The sequence below is a fragment of the Rousettus aegyptiacus genome, unplaced genomic scaffold (assembly GCF_014176215.1).
Source record: "Rousettus aegyptiacus isolate mRouAeg1 unplaced genomic scaffold, mRouAeg1.p scaffold_m13_p_7, whole genome shotgun sequence".
Classification (NCBI taxonomy): domain Eukaryota; kingdom Metazoa; phylum Chordata; class Mammalia; order Chiroptera; family Pteropodidae; genus Rousettus; species Rousettus aegyptiacus.
The window spans coordinates 43,639,066-43,646,692 of record NW_023416310.1 but is presented as its reverse complement, the minus strand read 5'-3'; positions in this window follow the sequence as shown (position 1 = coordinate 43,646,692).

Genomic DNA, 7,627 nt, shown 5'->3' with positions numbered 1-7,627 from the left:
TGATCTTGATGAGTTAGTTTTTCCGTTTGTATAATGAATGTAATATCAACTGCAGTGAATGGTTATATGTTTAAATTGAATGCTATTCAGAAAACATATGGTATATTTCCTGGCCCATAGTGGACTTGAGTTCAACTTCTACTCTGTAACTTTTATCTGTATAATATCTTAAGCAAGCCATTAAGTCTCTCTGGTTTTGAATTTCTTCCTTGGTAAAGTCGTAGTGAAGGAAGGGTGGGAGTGATGAAAAAGAGAAAAGAGTTAGAGCAAGTAAAATTTGAGATTCTTTTCATTCCTAAAGTTCTGTGATTCTGAGAGGTCATTAAAAGACAAAGGGAATCTGTTTTGTTAAGAGAATTGGCCAGTCTCCTGGAACACAGAGTCAAATCTTGCTGTGCACTGGTATGTGGATCCCTGACCCTGGAGATTTTGGTACAGACCTTGGTGATGATCTGGAGCTATGGAGTGTCCCCCTCCTGCAGCTGTTCAATCATAGCCTTGAACAGGTAGGGAAATGATGACTCTGCAAATAGAAAAAACAAAGGTGCTATTTTTTAGAAGCTTCTAGCCAACCTTCCCCCCACTTCCTCCTTTGATCAGGCACCTTCAGGAAGCACCGAGCATAAGGTTTTATTGCCATTGAGTTGCCACTTGTTGCTAACTTTTCACAAGTTTATGTTGCTCGTATTCAACTTATATCATTGTTTCCTAAGAAACTAACTCAATCCAGTACCTGAGCTAAGCAACGAGACTTATATGGTATGTAGCCTTAGGTGGATTGAATAAGGCCAGGCGGAGCTGGTGTGAAATATGCTCCTTATATTTGCTAGGTCTGTGGATTTGTGTAAACTTCTTAACCTCTCTGATACTCAATTTCCTCATTGAAAGAATGGAGAGATACTGAGTACCGTGAAAGTACCATAATGCCAGAGAGTTGTGGCAAGGATCGAGTGAGATAATGCCTGGGACCTTGTAACAAATTAATGAGTGGTAGCTATAATTCTTGTTAAGGATAAGGTTGCCATGGTACGATTGCAGCTTTGTGAGTTGTAGATGGGCTCTAGAGCAGGAGGTAGTTTTGGGGATGTCACCCTCCTCACCATCACCCTGAGGCTTGTTTACTCCTGGCCTGTCCCACTAAGCTATATCTCTTCTTTCCAAGTCACAAGTCCTGGGAGGCCCTCCTTAGTTGAATGGATTATTTCTAGTCATCAAGATTGTCCTGTTCTTGAGAAGAAAGTATACTTTTAAGTTGCCCGGGGCTCTATTGAATAGGTCAGTATTTTTTTCACCATAGATTTTTAACCCAGCGACCTAGCAACAGTCACTATGGGGCTGTAGTCTGACTGCAACTCCACGAAGTGGTCAGCAAAAATCCGATGTGAAAGAACATTTTCTTCTGAGGAGAATTCAAGATTTTCTGCAGGTTTTCAAAGGTAGCTATGTTCTAGAAAAGGCTGAGTGTCACCGTTCTTAAGGACCTACTTGGTTTCCTTTAAGATAAAAATGAAGAGTGTCCATTAAAAATCGTGCTTACAGGGAGAACAGAATCCTAGGTGGTTTGCGTTGTTGAGGCTCAGAATCGGATGATGAGGTGAGAGGAAGACAGTTTAGTGGCCAATGTGTTTGTGGTTGGTCTCTTGTCCTTTAGAGCTGCCAGATAGACATTCTTTCCCTCAGGAACAACTGACATCCACCACATTTCAAATGCAGTTTATTCAGTGGTGACCTTCTAAGACAGATGGACGGGGCAAGGAAAGAGGCAATTATGTCATGGACTTTAGAGTAGGAAGGGAGTTTGGAGGTCATTTAGTCTAACTCAAATGATACGAAGGAGTCCTGAAGTGGTTAAGTGGCTTGCCCAAGTCAATAGCAAACAATAGCTGGAGTCTGACTCTGCCGATATCCCTGGCCACCTTCCCTTCCCGAGCAAATCCTTGTCATTACTAGCTCCTGTTTTCACGCAGATGATAAGTAGTTGGGTATTTGGGCGAGTGCGCGGAGCTTTGACAAAAACATTGGGGAACTGTAGAGATCCTGTGGTAGCAGGTGTGCTGAACCCTGTCTTTTATCAGTATGTTGAAACTTCTGGAATTTAGAATATGTTGTTTTCTCCACAATTAGATTTCCTAACCTTGTTTAAACAGTTAACGATTCTAAGACTATAAAAAATTTTATTTTTTATATTTATTTTTATATTTATTTTTCTAACTGTAAAAACAATTTAGCAATATAAAATAACTGAGAAATACCAAAAAAGTATGAAATAAAAATGATCACCTATAACATAACTAAGGGGTAACCCCTATTCATATCACAGAATATTAACTTCTGATTTACTTTCTATACGTCTCTCTTCCTACAGCTCTTTCTCTTTCTAGTATAGATTTGGGATCATATTGTATCAATTGCATTATACCCTGCTTTTTTCATTTGTCACTGTATCATGAAATGTCTTCTGTGCCATTGAAAGAAAACTTAAAAACATTACATTTGATGGTCACCAATATGGTATTTCATGGCTGTACCCCGATTCCAGATTAATTTAAACTTGACTCTGTGGCTTAACATGTATGTCCATGGATAGTCTAGATCGTGCTGTGGTGAACATCTCCACACATCAATCTTTATTCACACGTATTACTTCCTTGAGGTAGATAAGTGGAAGTTGAGCTACTCGGGCAAGAGGCAAGAGGCATGATCTTTTCCAAATCTCTTGATACCTACTGGCAAATTCAAAGACATTTGAAATGTGAAGAAAGAGTCAATGGAAAGGTTCTCCTCAAACATCTTTCATGAGGCCAACTTACTGAACTTGCTGACCCGAACCAGAATTTTTGTAAACTTAACATATTCAAAACTTGATAATTACTTAAAAGGATCCTTTGTCCATGCTAGATGTTCCGAGGTAGTTTTCTGTTCATTCATTCAAAAAGTAATCATTGAGCACTTCCTGTGTGCTGGATACTGAGGATAGTTTGGACAAACAGATGACAGAGGGAAAAACAATCCCCTAGATGATGGTGTGTTTGAATGCTGATACTGACAGAGTGGAAATTTTGGCTTCCAGGCATCAGTTACACTTTGAGTGAGGTTTCAGAGGCTGTTAGAATTCTTGTATTCATTTACAATGTTTATTTGAGTATTTTCCCATTTTTTTTTTAATTCTCTCTCAATTTTGAAGAAGTGATATAACTCTTTTTTTTTTTTCCGACACAATTTTTCTTACAGAAGGATGGCTTGCTCAGAGCAGTATGGAAATACTTAGTTTAGTAAGAACTATTAAAAAACAAACAAAGTCGGGAGTGGCTCCATAGTGTAGTGGTTAGCACATCTACTTTATATGCAGAAGGTCCTGGGTTCATACCCCAGCTGGAACCACGGCCCATACCCCGGGTGCGCCAAGCCCCGGGTGTGCTCGCGTGGGAGGAGACGCCCCGCCTTCAAAGATCCAGTTCTTAAGGGAAAACAGCAACCTGCATAGGTCAGGGGTGGAAGTGGTGGGTGGGGAGGAATTAAAGAGGGGAAATTAAAACAAAACAAAACAAACAAACAAAAAAAACAAAGTGCAATCTACCCTGTTTTCCAGAAAGAAAAGCTGCTTAATCTTAGTCATGTATCTCCATCTGCTTTTACCAAAGGCACAGAAGTTCTAGAAGGGAGAAAGTTACTGTCCTGGATACAATAATTGATCTCCTACATTCACTTTTTTTCCCCTCTTATGCACCCTACTCTACCTTCCTATTACTTTCTTTTTCTCATCTAACGGTGCATCTATGACTTGAATGAGAGGGGGACAATTATCCACATAAACATGACGATGATAATTGTAGCAATAGGAAACATTATAACATGACAACTATTGAATGACAGACCACACCTCTTCTGATAATGTCAGTGACAGTCTATATTTAATAAATTTTGTTTTCATACTGTTATTGTCTGAGGCTAAGAATACCAGGGACAAAGAGATACCGGCCTGAACCACCATTTTCAAAACTAATAGAACCTACTTAGCGTGGGAATCGGGGCAATCGGCAAGAAGTGGTGTTCGAATGAAATCAACCTTTCTTGAGGTTAAGCATCTAAACCAGTCTGTAAAACCTAATGTCTACTGAGGAGAGGTACAGTCTTTTATTTTTTATTGAAAACCTTTGAAAAAGTTTGCTCATCTAAGGAGAAAGAAAGCATGTGTCTTTAATTTATCTGTGTATCCTTCTCGCTAGAGTCCCAGTTCCACTGAATATTTAGAATGCTTTTGCGCTTAAAGCAGAAACTTGTTTGAATAAGGACTAATTTTTCAACATGCAGACAAAATATTTGAATAACTGGTGGAAATAATAAATTACTAGCACCAAGTGATTTCATTGCTCTTAAAAGCAAAAAACCACCTTTGAGAATTTCATGAAAATGACTCCATTTTTATATCATTCCCATGGTAGCCATTTGATCTTACTCTGGGGTAAACTGAGGTGCAAGTTTATTTTTAATCAGTGAGCACCTCCATATTTTCTCAGGGAAAACAAGTAGGGGAGAGGGTATTGGGATAAGCAACCAAGATCTCTAAAAGCAATGGTCACACTCTCCATGTCTTGTCTAACTGCATAGTTCTTGTCTCCAAACAAAATGCGCTTGTAGGAACTTCCTTGAAAGGCTATGTTTTTCTTTCTGAGGAGCTTAATGAGTGAGTGCTCATTATCTAAACCATTTGCACTTTCCCGTTTCTCCGATTCCAACTATATAATTAAATTATGGTTCGTGGGTCTGGTTGGAAACAAGTTGACAGGGAAATTCTGATTTTGAGCCATGTTGTTCTTTGGGAGAGAATTATGGCTGGACCCAGAATGGACCTCTGGACCCAGAATGGACCTCAGGCTATCTGATTTAATCTTGGTCTAGGTCATATCACCTTTGGGTTCTAGGACAGTAATTTAACCACTCTTCATTTCAACTCTCTGGTCCTCAGCTCACCATATGTATGAATATCAGCCTCATAGGGTAACAGAGGGGATACATAAGATAATGCATGTGAAGTGCTTGGCACATAATGATGTCTGGATACATGTTAGCTGATACCATCACACTGAAAACACAAAAATGGTCATCTTCTTCCTGGATTGGTAGACTGGCACTCAGTAGATGGAACAAATACATTTGCAATCCAGGTGTGGCTTTTCCTCTAACCTCCCACACATGCAAACCACGACTTACACACATTACTGAGTTTTCTTTCCCTGGTGCACAGAAATTTTCACCACGATGCCTCCTAGAGTAGGTTAAGAAGTTTATATTCTCTTTTAAGATGTTTTCCTTTTATCTGCCCAGTGATAATCATTTCCTGTACTCTGTCTATGATATCATATTCAAAATATGTTCATGCCTGGTCTTTCTGGCATCGAGCCAACATTGCTGGCCCAGAGTTTCTGAAATCAACATGGATTTTACAAAATCATACTAAAAGTTGGACATAAGTTGTGTCAAATAAGGTAAAAAAAAAGCTGGGCATCCTAAAACACACAGCATCCCTCTCAAGATCTTACTTTGCTTCTTAGGTCGAAACCCAAGTTCTCTCACATATTCTGGCATTTATCTGTTTTGACTGGCACTCAAACCTACCTTTGTAAACTTATCATGTTTCTTTACAGGGGATCTCTGGACCTCATCCACTATTTCATGGGTCCTTCCCAGTTCCTGGAATAAATAATAAATGCAAACTTTTGCTCATTTAGGTCTCTCTCTCTCTCTCTCTCTCTCTCTCTCTCTCTCTCTCTCTCTCTCTCTCTCTCTCTCTCTCTCATATATATATATTAGGAAGACTATCTTTGGATTTCATTAGATTCTTAAGATTCTTTTACTTAAGAAAGATTCAGAATCTTTGTTCTACTTAAACTTCCTTTTACTTTTCTCATTTGGCATGCCTACTGTGGCCTGCTGTCACATGCTTGCCTCTACCCCTAGATCCTTTCTCATGAAATTTAACATTTCCCAGTTCTGGAAATGCCCTTCCTTCCAGCTACATTAGCATTTTACACCATCATTTGTTTTGTTACCACCTCCACGATTCGTGTTTTATCTTTGTATTACCTGGACAATGAATTATCTCCTATTTTCCTTCAAATCAACTATCTTATTTACTCAAATTTATTTAAAAAGAAAACTGGTAGATAGATAATAAAAATAGATGAGTATCAAAGTTGGAGAAGAGAGTAGCTCCAGAGAAAAATATATTTAATTCACCGCAGAAATAAAAGCCAAAGGCTGATGATGTCAGGGCAGGGGAGAGAGAAGTGGGTCTGGGCTAGTAATTCCTGTCCTAATGGCTGAGAACAAGAACCATCAAGAAGACAGTGGAAGTGAGATGGGCAGCCAGATAGGGAGAGTCTGGCTGACATGTGGGAGAGAAGATAGTGCTTGCTTGAGAGAGAAAATGAACGCAGGGTAGGAGTTAGAAGGCAGAAGGCGGATACAGTTTCTGAGGTTGCCAGGTGGTATTGGGTGAAAGATGGTGCATAGTGTGAAGCTACAGAGGAGAAACAAGCTTTGGAAACTGCAAAAAGATGGAGGCTGAAGAGGGATTATGAGGAACGAGTGAATGTGGAGGCTGGAGGTGATACAGGCTGGAGGTTAAGATTGAGGAGGGCTGTGTTTTATAGAAGAGGATTTGGAGATGGAGTGCCACATGCCCCAAAAGGGTGGCTTGAGGGGCTGGAGGAGATTCTCTGAAATGGACATAGGTAGCACATGTGTGTCTCATAGGGAGGAGGTGTAAAGAGTGATAAATGGAGACTGTCTTCCTAATATGGCAAAATGTTACCTTAATTGTCTATCCTTAAGTCTGGCACAGAAGTCTGAAGTGCTCATCTCAATATTGGCAGAGAGAGAATACAGGCAGTGGTTGAAAGTGCCACCATTTGGGTCAATGGCAGAGAAGCCTGGCCATCTCCAGTAGGCTGGGAAGTGGTTGTCAAACCATGGGGTGCATAGCAATCCCCTGGGGGTCTTGTTACAACAGAAATTTTGATTCAGTGGGTCTGAGGTAGGGCCCAAGAATGTGCGCAAGACTTGGGATGGTGCTGATGCTGCTTGCTGATTGGGGACCACACTTTGAGAACCACTTGGCTAAGAAAACCATTTCATGGCTTTTAGAGACTAATCAAAGTGCTCTTAAGTTTCCTTTGAACAATAAATCACTGTGATATAAAATGAGGTAAGTGAACATGCTCTTTTAACTCTAAACTAATAGACAAATATAAAACATTCTAAATGTGAAATGGAAACATTTAAAATTGCTATTGATTCTCATCAATTCAATAGTTCAATAAAGAAAAGATTCATGTTTTTGGTCTACCCTCTTGATTTCCTGCTGTAATGTGGATTCTTATTTTTGCTTTCCTCTGAGAAGCTGTCATTTCGGATTTAGTCTATAGTGGGTATTTATGGCATGAGAGAAGGGGAAAGGTAGTGCAGAGTCAGGAAGATTTTTTTGCCCGGCCTTGAAAGGAAACATGGAGGACAGAGGGGGATGGCCAGTAGTAAAGGAGGAATTTTGCTCTTTTGCTCTTAAAGAGCCTGGACGCTCTTCCAGCTTGGCTGCCTTGCCATGGGATGTCCTCTCTTTCTGCAGCCT